At 40.6% G+C, this 15,207-nt stretch overlaps 1 protein-coding gene across 4 annotated transcripts in view; it reads left to right on the top strand.

Annotated features, from left to right (window-relative positions):
• Positions 1 to 15,207, top strand: part of EGFLAM (EGF like, fibronectin type III and laminin G domains) — a gene marked incomplete at its 5' end in the record, with an annotated part of 79,202 nt that overhangs the window by 820 nt on the left and 63,175 nt on the right. The gene's annotated exons all lie outside the window — the stretch shown is intronic.

Below are 15,207 nucleotides of genomic sequence, written 5' to 3'. Positions count from 1 at the left end.
GGGAGAGTTCCCACGGCTGTCGGCGGGAGGTTTGCGCGCTGATCGAGGAGGTCGTGCACGGTCCTTAGACGTTGAAAGTTAAAACCCTGAGTCTGAGCAGCTTTTACAGCCCTTTTACAGTCTGCAGCGTATGAAACAGTACGGTAAAATGTAAACAATGAGATGGGGACACAGTGCATGGTGAAGTTTGACATTCTGTGTACTTTACAAATTGCGGTGCTAAGAGAATATAACTATGCCCGAGACTGTTTCCAACACTGGGACTATCCTGGAGTCTTTGTGACCAACACTGACTCTTATCACTGAGTTCACTGGGATCAGTTCAGTTGAAAATACAAAAAGTTTAGTAAGTTCATGTCACAAAGTGTTTGTAGCTTCAGATCCTTTTTGTATCTATCCCACAGTACTGAAAGATTTTTATTGCTGGTTTTTAGCATCACTATTGTGCGTTTTCTTACTAATGAAAAGAAAACAAATGCCTGTACAGTTGGAAACTTAATACTTAAATAGAGCCTGAGCTTAAAACCCTTACTGGACAGATGGCTAATTTTACTGGTCTGACCTTGTCTCTTAGGGATCTAGTCCCATGATCCTTGGCTGTCATAATAGCCACCATTAAGTACTTGAGTAAATTAGGCAGACAGTCGTTGTGAATGAGATGATTAGTAGGTTGCATTAAAAATGCTGGATATGTGAAGTTGGGGAGAGAAATGTGTAAATATTTTTAAATATTCCTTGACTGTAACATACTGGTGTACTTGCTTCCCCTAGTCACGGCGGAATGGCAGTCCTGGGGAAAATGTATTTCTGTGCATTAAATTAAAACAGTCTAAAGCTTGGAAACTAATTGTAGTGTTGTGAAGGAAATCCATTAATATGTTAGTATTGTGTTTACCTTACTTTTGTTAGCACACATTTTATGTTAATTTTTTATAATATGCTTCAGATTCACTGATTCAATCATTCCTTTCTTGCTTCTTTTGCTGTATAAGAAGTAGTGAGTTTTATTTGGCACAGTTTTTTCAAAATCTGTGCAAACATTTAAAAATTCACTTGTAGCAAGATGTGAAGAGGGAAATCCCCCAGACAGTTTGTGTGAAGTAGTATATATATGATTTAAATCCCATCTGCATTTTGCCACGGGCTGTTGGAATTGAGAGCTTCCAAGAATCCCATGACTGGGTCCTTACAGTGAAATACTGCTCTCAAAACATTGAGAACAGGTGTAATTTCAGGTAGCTGGAGCATCTCTGCCTGGTTCTGCAGCATATCATATGCTGGGAGGTTAAGAGTGGAAAAGAATAATCATTTACTCACACATCCATAATTACATATTCAGTGAGTAAAGAAGAGATAAGATAGTAAAAAGTTCTTAAGGATTTTTTTTTCTTTCATTTTGCCCTTTTAATGTGATAGAAGTGAGACCTGTACAGGAATTGTAACTGAGGTGAAAGCAAGAGATTATATCAAGAGAGAAGGCAAAAAACCAGTTCATAACAGAAGGTGACCTGGAGGTCCTGTGTATCAAAAGAAAAAAGATAGAAAAATGCATCTCCATTTTTCCCAAGTTTCAGTTCAAGGTTTAGCTTACAAAGATCAGTTTTGTAATCCCAGGAAAGCAGCAAAGTGGGAAATCTGTGAAGTTAAAAATATATAGTAAAATGGCCACAAATGCAACTTCTTAAATTAATCTTCAGGGGAAAAGGCTATCGTACTCAAACACAAGACATCCTGATGACTGCTAAACTCATTTGAACATTTATTTACAGTTACATAATACATTTTCTGGAGACAAGGGAACGGGATGACAGACTCTTTGGGAAGGGCTTAAAACAAATCCTTAGACACCATGTGGTGAATAGTATAGCTGGGAACAGATTAGCCTGGGATTCTCTGTATCTTGTACTCCCAGAAGCTGGCACTCATACTGCTGCTTTTACATTGTTTTCTTGCTTTTGCCTTCTGCAAAGACACAGGTTTTCACCATATCTGTTTCAAGTTTCAACTGGTTGAAGATTAGAGTCTAAAACCAGCTCCCAATGTGTTACACTGCTACTAATATAAACACAAAATTTAATTTTAATGGTTGTGTGATTTTAGAGAATTTTAGGGGAAAGAGCTGACCAGTCCTGTGGATGTTCATGGCATAAAGTTGTTGCACTGTATTGCATTGATGCTTCTTTAGTAACAGAATGCAAAATTCCAACTCCCTGTAGAATAATAAAACGGGTAAGTTTGTCTGCATGGAGAATAAAAATAATCATATCTGATGCTTAGGAATGCTTCTCCTTTTATAAATACATTATGCTTGCCAGTTAATATAAATAAAGAATTTGGCTTGTATCTCTTTCCCAGATGTCTGTAGCAGTAGACATCACCAGCTTTCTGTGTAAATGCTGGAGGAATCAGACCAGTTAAGGTCTGAAGACTTTACAAGAGAGTAGCACTCAATATCAGGGCCAGATTTTCAAAAGAGTACAGATCCTTGGTCAGCACTACAGTAAGTTAGGTTTTTTCCAAAGGATTTGGCACTAGGATACTTGAATTCTTCAGAAAGTCTGACTATAATAAGAGCTGCTAGATAGGGAACACTTTTGAAAGTCTAGCTGTATTTATGTATCAAAACAGGTCAAACTGCCTTGAAATCAGGTCTACAAATGTGAAAAATCCCAGTCTTTGGGAAAGAAGGTGCTTACTTGAGTTTTCAAATATTACAATTTTTTGGAACAACGATAGGATGAATTCTTATTCACTGTCATAATAAATCTCACACGTAAAGCACGCAGGGGTAAGGTTGATTTGCTGCTGAATGCAAAGTGTCTGAGAAGAGGAATGACTCTGAAGCTGAATGATTCCTAATGTGAGGGATGTAGAACTGTCAGAGTGCATATCTGTGAGCTAGAACTAATAAAGAAGATGTGAATAATTTATGTGGGAGAAGATTAGTATCATCCTCTTATAGCTTCAAAAATGTCTTCAACACCAATAAAATCAAGCACTAATTATATATGTATTTGTTGTTTGTCACATTCAGGTGTAAGTTGCATCGCAACTTTATGTGACATTCTCATTTTGATTGGACTTGCTCTTGTACCTCTGGGGTCCATAGTCTGGTAAATCCTGAAAACTGATCAATCACATCACCACCTCATGCAGATATGAGCATTCCAGTAATACTCACCAGGGCAGCAATAGGAATGCAGTGAATTAGTCCACTTGAGCATGTTACTTTGTATGTCACTGTTACTCATTTTGAAGTATGTTTTCTGACTTTAGTTAGTCTTGCAGCAAAATATCTTGTGCCCTTCCCACTATGAAATTGCCATCTTCCTTTGTAAAAGGAAACTTTCAGTAAATGTTTTTCTTGGGCACCATTTTGCCAATGCCAATGCCTGAAATGACTATTCAGACTTCCACCAGTATTCAGAAAGGTAAAAGTTACCAAGGCATTTTAAATATTGATGGAATTATACCTATACCAGATACTGGGGTTCACAGTGATGCTTCGGAGACGAGGGGTTGTTTTGGAGTTAGGGCACTAGAGTGATCTTTGGGAAAGCTTTTTGCCTCGAGGCTGTCACAGACTGTCTTTGATGGCTTGCCAGTCCTTCACAGACCAGATTTTCATTTTTTAAAATGGCATTGGAGTGGTTTTATGGTTTTATCCTTTTCCAACTATGCCACTTTAGACAGCGATTAGACTCCTGTAGGGTGCTCAGCACAGCTGTACCCCAATTTTAGTCAATGCTTCTAGGCTTTAACTGAGTGATAATATGTAGGTGATTTTCTCCGTGTCTTCTAGTGTGCCTTGCAGAAAAAATAACTCTTTTTCTCTCATTGACACTGGACTAGACAGGACACAGCACCATGTACTGTGTGCAGCTCATTAGGAGTGAATACATCCAACAATCAGACTCACTTTAAACTTAATGGCAGGGATTCTGAGTGTCAGTCACCCAAAAGACATCCTGTGGAGCAGAATAGTACCTTGTCTTAAACCAGAAAATGTCAGTGCATGAGTTCTCTTCAGTGCCCCTCAAACTCATTGATTAGCTGAGAGTATACTTGGACGTTTTTAACTCCTCAGATCAAGCTTATATTGGGACTCAAATTTTTGCATGTTTCTGTTTATGCTTTTTTAATGTGGTTTTATTGAAAATAAAATTAATTTTAAAAAGGTGACTAATGTTGCTTCATATCCTCAAAGCAGGACTGATAGGACCATTTCACAACTTTCCCATCACAAGGAAATGAAACTCTAAAATGCTTATAGAAAGTTTTCTATATTAAAAAGTCATTAAACGATATTAAAGATACCTGTAATCTAAGGGAACAGCCATGAATAGGTCTTTGCAGAGTTTATTATTTCATTATTGAGTGTACAGTTGGGTGCCATATTTATCAGTGAATGTGCAATGGTGGTCTATGATCACATCACAAAAGGCTTTCTAAATCATAGCACATGGGAGATTATGTTAACTGTGTGACCTTGAATAAAATTTCTTAACTGTTTTCTGTGTAAACAAATTATCTATCTAAAAAAAAACCCCACAAACCAAACAAATCCCCAAACCTGTTCTTCATAACTAATTCCAACTGAAAGGAAATAAGTAAGGAAATAAGCCTTTTCAGTAAGGCTAGGCAAGATTTGATTTCTTTTTATTTTTTACTTTTAGTGAAGATGCTTACACATGAAAACTAAGGTAGTTATTTCATATAACATGACAATCTAAACCACAGCAAAAGATGAACATTACTGTTTTAGACTTTTCAGAGTCACTGAGCTGAGAACAAGCACAGCAGAATTCATCTTTGAAAGTAACTGCTTCAGGAGGGTATAAGCCACTGAAAATTGGAGGCTTAGGGGGAAAGCTCCAGGACAATCAGATACCTTACTCAAATCTAGATGATGATACGGTGTGTGATGATCCATAAAACTCTGCAGGTGAGAATTGTATAGTGTGAAATACACCAAGTTCATGCCAGTTCTTCCACTGAGTGTAGGGTAGCTACACCCAGGAGTAAAGACTAATTTTGAGGAAAGTCCCTCAGGATATTGGCCTCTGATGAAAAAGGAATCCACACAATATTGACAAAGGGAGCCAGTTCTTCAAAAGGAAGAGGACAGCTCTGTGGTCATGGGAGAAACCTTTTCTTCTATTGGCTTGGATCCCTGTAGTTGGATAGCCAAAACGCATTGGCTTTCTTTTCTTAAAAAGATCTCTCACTCAGGCATTGCTGAAGTTATTCTGGATAGTTTTTTAGAGCTAGGAAATATAAACCATATGCGGGTGCTAACATCTGAACCTGGCTTTCCGAGTGTATCCCCAAGTAGTGATAGGGTGTCTTTTCCCTTATATATGTTAACCTTACAGCTAATAAACACTTTTTATACAACAGTGCAGATAGCAGTCATGTCAAGAGCAGCTCTGAAAAATGGACACTGGGTGGTTCTGAGTTTCCCCACATCCTCAGAGGATAGTCAGTCCAGTCTAACTCGCACAGAAAGATCTCTGAAGCTGGAAGAATCTCAACCCAGATTATTCTTCACACCTTGCTCAATTTTAAAAGTAGTTTAAAATTGCTGGCATCTATGAAAATGATGGTATATATCAATACCTCTGTACATTTGGAACCTGCAAAATTGTCTTTCTAAAATGATGGGAAGTGAACATCCTGTGAATGTTGATCATGCTTCTTTCAAATGCAGAAATCATTCTGATCTTTCTGCTGTGCCAGAGGTATTGTTGCACATACAAAGTTTTAAATCAAGACTGGCTTTGTGTTGCTGGCTCAAAAATCTTCTGATAAAAAATCCTAAGGGAAAATATTATACAGTATTTCACTCAAGTTTAATTGCTTTTATGCATGAAAAATTTCAACTAGAATATCATTTTAGGAAAAAAGAAGCCAAACCATGAACTAAACCTGTCAAACTGTAAATGACAGAAAGTACATGTCTAGGACCAAAATTTTTGTGGTTTAATTAAAGATTGCAGAAGCCAGAATCTGTTCCTTGGAACTGAAATGTGAGGTCTCTTTCATATTCTGCTTTCTAGACAATTACAGGAGAAGGTAACATGTTTCCAAAAATAAGCAGGCATTTTAAGAACATGACTATTTACAGGGATGTTGGCATTGCAGATGATACTCCAGCCATGCATGGAGATTGGTGTCCTGCTGGCATTTTTAGTTCCTGTTCCCATTTCATGGCGCTCTCATTCCATGTGATCCTATGGTGTGCAGGTTGCTAATGTTGCCATCATAACTGATCAGTCACGATGGCAGAGTTGAACTTTGCAGCCAAGAACTGTTTCTCTGTCTATCTGTATGCCAAAGGACTCGCTCCGTAGGGTGAGATGGGGGCCTTCCAGATATTCACCCCTGCAGAGCCATAGGATCATAGGATGGAAGAAGAAACCTGGAGAACATAAGCAATTCTTTCAGGGGCTTCTGGATAAAGAGCAAAACAGCACCTAAAATGGGTTTAAATGGGAAAAAAAAGCAAGCTGTTCAGACCAGCTGATGCCAAGTAAAGGGCATGGTTTGCATGAGGTAGGCCTGGTAAAGGTTTGGGTCAAAGGGTTGGACTCTACAGCCTGCAGAAGACAATGTGCCAGTGGAGCAGGGAATGCTTTGAGAGGATTAGCAAGCATTAGATACTAGCTGTGTGGACATCATAGCTGTGCCTGGGCCATGTGCTATTTTTTTTCCCCTATGTATTTGTTCTTTATGCTGTGATATATTTTCCATGTCTCATTGTCTCTTGCACCAAAGAGGGTTTTGTTCTTCCCTGTCAGTCTCCCAGCTCTCACATCCTGCTGCTTGTTACTGGTTCTTTGAATACACAGGCCATGTCCCACACTAAATCAGTGCAGGGATTCAGGTTTAAAAACCAAAACTATTTCAGTCACTTAGTGGAGACAAAGAATTTCCTCTGGTTTTACTGATAGTGCTAGTGAATGGAGAGACTTGCTGACTGCAAAAGGTATTGAAATTATCCAATTTCTTATGGAGGAACTGAGTTGGGGAAGAATTTCCTGCTCCTTGAGTAGATGTCAGATTTTCTCCCTGAGCTGGCCTTCAGCAGCCTTTAATAAAATCACAGTTGCAATTGAGCAGGTTAGGGTCACTCTGCAGTGGCAGCCCAAGTGGACGTGCTCTTCCACCATACCAGAGTCCATTAGGAGGAGTGTTTCCTGGAGGTTGAGGGAGGTGATCTTTTCTCTCTACAGAGCACTGGTGGGACACACCTGCAGCACTGGGTCCAGTTCTGGGCTGCCCAGTAACAGAGGAAACATGGACATACTGGAACGAGTCCAGCAAAGGGCCACAAAGGTGAATAAATGGGAAGAGGTGAAGAAGAACAATTAAGCTTTGGAAGTAAAATACTTGTGGGAATCATACAAATGTATATAAATGATGGGGGAGTAATGAAGATGGAACTAGGCTTTTCTGAGTGGTGCCCTGTGACAGGGCTGGAGGCAATGGACACAAAGGGAAAGCAGGAAATTCCCCTTAACATGAGAAAATAATTTTTTAGTGAGGGTGACTGAGAATTTAGCCTGAGATGTTGTGGAATCTCTGTCCTTGGAGATACTCAAACCACTTTAGGCAAAGCCTTGGGCAACCTGGTGCAGCTGAGCCTGCTCTGAGCAGGGGTTCAGACCAGGTAACCTCCAAAGGTGCCTTTCAGCCTCACTCCCTCTGTGATTTTGCAGAGTGTCACAAGGATCTCCTGAAAATGTCTGTTTCAGCTCTTGGGTTCAGCTGCCTTTGAACTCTCCTCCACCCTGTCATGGACTGAAAACACCAACTGGACCAACTACTCTGCTTTCTACAGAGAAATGAGTTTTTGCTGGTGTTGTGATCAGTACAAAGTGTTTGGTGGGAGGTTGCTACCCTTTGTGTTTTCTATGAGGCCTGTGCCAGACCCTCAGGGATAACCAACCCACACAATGATTTTTGTGATGCTTTCTGGGATGGGACCAGATTGTTTGTATCCACAAATAATGAACTTCAAATCAATTACTCAGGACTTGGAGGGACTGTGTGAACCCAAATGCTACATGTTGTGTCCTCCCCCTGCACATTTGTTGCCTGTCACCTGGTCAGCTTTGTCCTCTTTTATCTTTTTGCATGTGTGTACGTAATGCATGTGTGATTGCCTGATAGTAATTTTTTTCTATCTGACCATTTTTCAGGAAGCTCCCCTTGATTCTCTTTCCTTCACCAAGTAAGATGCTTCTTCAAGAGCTGTTTTGTTCTGGGTTTCAGCAAGAAAAAAAAGTGTAGTAGATAAAGCGAACAGATTAAGGGACATCAAGGAGAACACTTTTCAACTATCATGAACAACTTTGCCATGTGTTCCATTGAGATAATAAGATTTGGATAGAGATCACCTGAAAAATAAGTGATATTGATTGATGGGAAAATAATTTTTCAAGTTATTTATTTGGCATTTTTACAATTTCACTGGCCTTTTTACTTTATATATATATATATATATAAAATGCAACTGTATTTGCTGATAATAAATAGGAAGTCTTTCATATGGGGTTCTCTTATGTATTGTACCCATGTACCCAATGCTCAGAAAATGCAGCAGGGTGACATTTATCTTTACTTTTATTATTTTGTTTCAGAGCAGGAAGGCACAGTTTCCTTCATGTGCAGAGTTTCTCCTGCAGCTCACTGTGTGTGCCTCAGCCCGGCAGCCTGTGCCGACCCACCAGGCTGCCTGGCTGGAAAGCTGCTGCTTGATGCTGCCCATCAGCTGAGTGGCATTTTAAGTGATGGATGTTCACAGTGTAGTCCCGCTATAGGAAACCATGAAGGGACACAAGGTTGGAGGAGATGCCAGGATATGCCTCTGGCATGCTGGTTCCTAAGCAGCCCATCCCACTGATTACTAATGCCTATTACAGAGATATGGTGTGAAAAACGAGGTTCACTCTCCTGTGAGAATTTAAAAGGTTTAATATAGAGACAATAAGAGACACATAAGATAAAGCAAAGGGATAACGGCCGGGTGCCTTGGCGCTCTGCCAAGAGCACACCTGATGCTCCAGGTTAGTCATTTTTATACCATTTTTACTGTCTGTTCTCTATTCATATTCAAACTTTTCCCATGGCCACTGCTTGGTTCCGCCTTTTTAGAGCATGCGTATTCTTCTGCCTTGCGGTTTTACTTCTTTTGATTCTTGGGGTTGGGCTCGCTAGGTGAGAGTCGATGGTGGGGTGGATCTCTTAATTCCCCAGACAGTCAGGGCTGATTGCAGCTTTGGCCTCTTTGTCCCCCGGGCAGAGCGGTGATAGCGGCTCTCGGACCCTCCTGGCCGCCGTTCTCCGGGTGGAGCAGCCTTTGGGCCCTTTTGTTCTCTGGACAAAGTGTTGATTAGCAGCTCTTTGGGCCTCATCCTCTGCTCCCTTGGAGGTTATCTTACTTGCTCACACTTGCTAACATCCTTGCTAAAAAGAAAGAAAACTACATCCACACAGCAAAAAGCATTTCTAACATTATATAATATCTACCTAATACTTGCGAGAAGCCAATATTACAATATATGTTTATAACATATGGTAGCATACTGCTGCTTGATTTCAGCTACCTTCTGGCACTTAAATTGTATTTCTGAGACACTTTTTAAAAAAGTTATTTGAAAAGCGGTGAAGCAGCTGATGAGAAGGCAGACCGTGGCGGGGCAGGCAGTGTGCTGGCAGCAGGCAGGGCTAGCTGCAGCCTGCCAGTCACTGGACACATCCACTGGGACAAGGAAGGTTGAAGCCCAGACAGGAAATCCCAAGCCAGGAAAAATACTGAGCTTTGCATTTTCAAGCAGCTTTTAGGTTGGAGTAGGGAGGGGTGAGCCTAAGTGTCCCTTCTCCAGGAATAGGAACCTGGCTACCAATTTCCTCTGCCAGGCCAAGGTGCTGCAGAGATGTCAGGAATTAGGACAGCCATGCCCCAGCACTGGGGCTTCAGTGGGCAAAGCACAAGCCTGGTTTTAGGGGAGTGAGTGTTAGATTTTGACTCAGACTTCCAGAAATGCACTGGAAGTTAATGCAAGTGAAGTGTCTTGGTGGGGGTTTTTACAGGCACCTATACTCCATTTACCCTGGAAGTGGAAAACGCTTCCATTAGTGAAATATTTCACCAAGTTATCCAGGTGAAGATTCAGGGTATGCAGGTATGCACTTCTGTGAATCAAACTGGCCTCTGAGCAGTAATTATTAAAAACACAAGCCTGTGAGAGTTAACTAGAGATTGCCCCATGTGCTCCTCTTGACTAGGGCAAGACATACAAAGTAGACTTTTGCTCAGAGGTATGATGTCCCCTACTTTTTATAACCTTTAGCGCTAGGAATTCTCCAAAAGTGAGTCCAGGGCATAACCATCCACAGCTACAAATTTTATATATATATATATATATATATATATATATATATATATATATATATATCTTCAAAAATTTTTTTGTAAAAAGCAGTTGCTCCTTTTCATTTTCACTCCTGGAAGTCAGTGTTGCAGTGTGAAGAGCTCTGCTCCTCTCTCCTTCTCTTTTCTGCAGTTGGAGCCCTCCTGGGAGCAGAGCCTTGCTCCAGGAAGGAGCGTAAGGAGAGAACTGGGGCTTCCCGTTGCTGCCTTTCTGTTCAGTGATCTGCAGGGCCAAGGTAAAGCAGGAAAAGCCACGACAAAGTCACCAGTGACACTGTGCCTGTTCATTCCTAATGAGATTCGTGGTGTTGCACTGCAGCTTAAGTTCTGAGCTCTGTCTCCTTCGTTACCCTTCCCTGGGCTATAAAAACGCTAGTGACCATCACCTCAGATGTCCCTGGGGCAGATAACAGATGCTATATAAGCATCAGAAAAACATCACATGAGTCCAAGCCTGTTATTTATTAAAATGTTGAGGGATTTTTTTCATTGTGGTTTCTTTTGCAGTGTTTTTAAAGGACTAATGAAGGTCAGGTTAGTCTCTCCAAAGATTTGTGCACTGAGGTTTGGATCAAAACCAATGATGCCTCTCTTGGGCCAGGTTACCTGCCATCTCTGCTCTGGTACTCAGTGCGGCAGTGTCCAGATAATCCAGAGGATTTCCTTTTGTCAGGATCTGATGCAGTGGAAGGTGATTCATTCGGAGGAATGACTGTGAAGATATTTTTATGTATGTGTGTGTGTATGTTTCTGCTTGGGGTGCACAACCAGGACAGGCTGGCTGAGATTTTCCAGTTTCAAGTCCTTGTCTTTTGTACTTGTTGTGGCTGTGAAATTCTTGCTCTCTTACATACTGCTGCTGGGCAGTGGGAGCTGGAGAAGGCTTCAAAGAAATTTAAATACAGCATATTTTTTTCATTTAGAATTTCCTGACCTTTCCAGTTTGTCATGTTGTCCTCCTTCCACTGTGGTGTTTGCATAACTTTTGGTCTGTAAAATAAGGGAAGCAAAAGACCTTATCACTGTTTATTGTTTTATACATAAGAATTTCACCAGTATTTCAGTGAGAGAAGGACTGTTTCACCTCTAGGTGAAAGCTTTTTTGCCTCGAAAACAGCTATGACAACGATAAAATACTATTTTAATAAAACTCAGAGTGAGTTTTTTTATGAATTGGCGAACACAAATAATGTTCCGAGGTATTTCTGGAAAGAGTTTTGTTTTGAAAACTTCAATTTAGAATTTGTTTGAATGTTTTTCTTGAGCTTTTTTATTCCTGTTTTCTTATATTGTGACATGTTAGTAGTGACAGCTGGCATTTCATCAACAAGTTTCACTTGTTTCATGGAACACAAATAGGAGACACATCAACCTGGAAAATAAGGAGCCCTTTAGTCAGTACCTCTTAGCTGTTATCCACAGAGATTTAAAAGTAAAATAGTGAAATGCTTATCTCCTTCCATTGGCTTATGCCCTCTCATTAAGAGCAGTACAGAAAATGTAGTATAAAGATTTTTATTTTCCAAACTACAAAGTAGTAAAGATGAAATTAACCACCTGTTTTCCCTTAAATGTATTACCATAGTATTGCATGTGGATTTTGAGTTATTTGCATATTATTTCAGGATCTGCAAGTACCTGTGACTACCTGCATGCCTTGATACAGCAAAAACATCTAAAAAGAAAAGATTAAATTCAAAATATAATTAAAATTCTGAAAGAAAAATTTCTAACACAAATCCTTTCAGAGAGTCCATTCATCAGTATTTTAGATAAAAACTAGTTTTCAATCACTGTTATTTTAAACTAATTTAAAATTTGAATCAGTTTTGAAATTTGCTCTAAAATAGTAGTACTAGTAGTACATACTAATAGGGATGAGCTTTATCCATTTAATCCAAAGTGCTTCAAGTGTGAAGCTTGTGGACATTAGAAATGTATTTAGTTTGAAGCAGCATTTTTTTCTCATAACTGTTCATCACTGTAGTAAGATTTTGGTATCAGTCCATGACTAGAAGGAAGGAAGGAAGAACTGTGCCTACATATGCAGGTTTTTTTTCAGTAGCTGAAGGAAGGGATCAGGCTGAAGTGGCTGCTCCTGAGCTCGGCACAAGGCCAGCATGGGTGTCCTGGGAGCAGAGGGTAGATTCACTGGAAGTGTTTCTATTGTGTACTCAAGGTAACTGCACAAAATCACAAGGGCAGACATGGAAGTGACATTTATGCTGGTGGATTCAGTGATGGCAAGGAGCATTCAGCAGCACTGGTATATGGAATCATAGAATGGTAGAAGGTTAAGGGGTTGAAGGGACCTTAAAGACCATCTAATCCCAATCCCCTTGCCATAGGGACATCTCCCACTAGACTGGGTTGCTCAAGGCCTTATCCAACCTGGCCATGAACATTGCCAAGGCTGGTGCATCCACAGCCTCTCTGGGCAACCTGTGACAGTGCCTCACCACCCTCACAGCAAAGAATTTCATCTCTTCTTTACAGTAAAGGATAACTCCACTGCCTGGCCCAGGCTGGGGACCATTCCCAAGAGGCACACATTTAGCCTGTGGCCACCCTGATGGTAGCCCATGGGTATTTAATATATGGGCAGAGGCTGTTGTATGTAGCAGCGAGAGCCACAATGGAAGTGACACTTGTATTGATGGCATAAGCATTTTCACCATTTTTAATTTGAGTTACTTTTGTGAAGCAAAAATTTAAATAATGGTCATTATTTTGAAATGGCAAATTTTACTCCCTTTCAGGCAAAATTTACTCCATCTCAGGGAGAGTGCTTATGTATTCTTCAGCTCACTTGGAGAGCTTGTTTGGTGACTTCTTTACTGGTTTGATGTTTTTTGCATATTTTTAGAAATACAGAGCCAAAGACATGTATAAACGAGAAGGAAAGTAGCTGTAAGCAGAAAAGTAAACACAACATTGTCAGCTCAACATCGTTTACCTATGGCTAAGTCCTCATTAAGTTGTGTTTGATATACCTTCACAATGTATAGTCATAATATGTGTGAGAGTGCTCCCTCTTGATTAATGGCTTCTTTGCATGGCACTGGAGTCATTGCTTCCATTACCATAAAAGCATTTTGGACAATATCGAACTTTCTGTGCCTGATGGGCCAGAAAGGAGAATGACTGTGTTTGTACAAAACATGTTTAATTTTATTGTTTATATAAATTGGATCCTTGTCCTTTATGATCAGAGCAAGTCTCCATGCCTTCTTAGGTATTCACTGGACCCAGCTGCAGAGGACATTGGCAGGGGGATCATTACTGAGGCAGATCTTCAGAGAATGCACAAGTAGTGGATATGTCTCACCCCTTTGTCTGCAGATTCCCAATCCACAGGCTTCAGAGGGGAGTAGGTTCTGTTGTGGTTTTGCACTATGCGTGGTGCTACCAGATTAACAGAGAGTTCACACTGAGTTTTGAGAAGACGTATTTCTGACCCCAATTGTAGGAGAAACTACAAATACCCCAAGAGTTTTACCCTTGAAAACTCTTTATTATTTTTAATAGTCTAAACATGACATCTGACATAAAGACATAAATGTTTAGACCAGTTTCAATATCTGTTTTTAGTGTGCCTAATACATGATGCTCTGTAAAATCATTCAAAATACGTTAAGCTCACATTTATCTCAAGATGGTTCATCAGTAGAGCAGTGACAAGTGTTGCAACAGTTGTGATCAGCTGACAAACTGCTTTGATATGGTTGCTCAAAAGCCATGGCATCTCCTGTAGCTCAGTGCCTTAAAACTGCTTGCGTCAGATCCTGCCATCACTTCACCATGGTTGTGAAGGGAAAGTTCAGTCCAGAAATGGACATTTTTTACTTTCTGCTGGTTTGTGTGAAATTCGGACCCTGACAACCAGAAGTGACTCTGAATCCCCAGACGCACATCACTGAGCTGTCAGGCCAGGAGTGGTGATAGCAGAGGACCGTGCGACTGCCATGCTGCATGAGATACTCCTCTCTGCCTTGCCCTCTATCCTCCCCAGGAAATAACTCTGTGCATGGGTCACAGCTGCCACTGGCTTTCTTTGTCCTCTTGGCTCCTGGTTTGGGCATGAGGCAGCAGGTCCCCAGCAGGGTGACTGCCATGTGCCTGCTTGTCACACGGCTTTGTCACAGAGAGGGCAGGATGCAGTGGTGTGGTGAGCTCTGGCCATCATCTGAGGCTGCTTGTAAAGACAGTGCTAAGGCTGATGGTTCCCAAGCATGTATCCAGCCATATCCCTGTTGTGTTAGGGGAATTCCCTAACTTCTAGGGAGAATTAAACAAGGAGGATAGAAATACAGGCCTCTCTGGCTCCTTGCTCTTGTTTTCCCTGGCTTAGGCCAGGGCTTTATATTTACTCCACAGTAACAATTTATAGGCCAGTGTAGCTGAGGTCAATTTTGGCTCTCTGTGTCTCTTTCATCATCTGCATCCTGGAGATAGTAGTGTTTTCTAGGGCTGAGTGAATAATTCATTATGTGGCTCCTTATTAAACAGATGTTGCCTCTCTGTTTGCAGATAGTCTGCAAATGGATTGCATTTTGTTCAAATTTATTTGTTGTTCCAAATTATTCACCAAATACTTTCAGTAAATAATGTTATTGGCCTATAGTGCATTCAGAATATGAATTTGAAGCCTGCCTTACATGACTATTTGTCATTGCTGGTTAAAATTTGTTATTTCAGCAACTGTGCCTTCCAGCAAACTTGTCTCATAGAGCTTCCCCAGAAAGTAACATAAGGATGCTATGAATATG

This window comes from Coloeus monedula (assembly GCF_965178545.1).
Source record: "Coloeus monedula genome assembly, chromosome: Z".
In the NCBI taxonomy this organism is placed as follows: Eukaryota; Metazoa; Chordata; class Aves; order Passeriformes; family Corvidae; genus Coloeus; species Coloeus monedula.
This window is presented reverse-complemented; position numbering and strand designations above follow the sequence as displayed.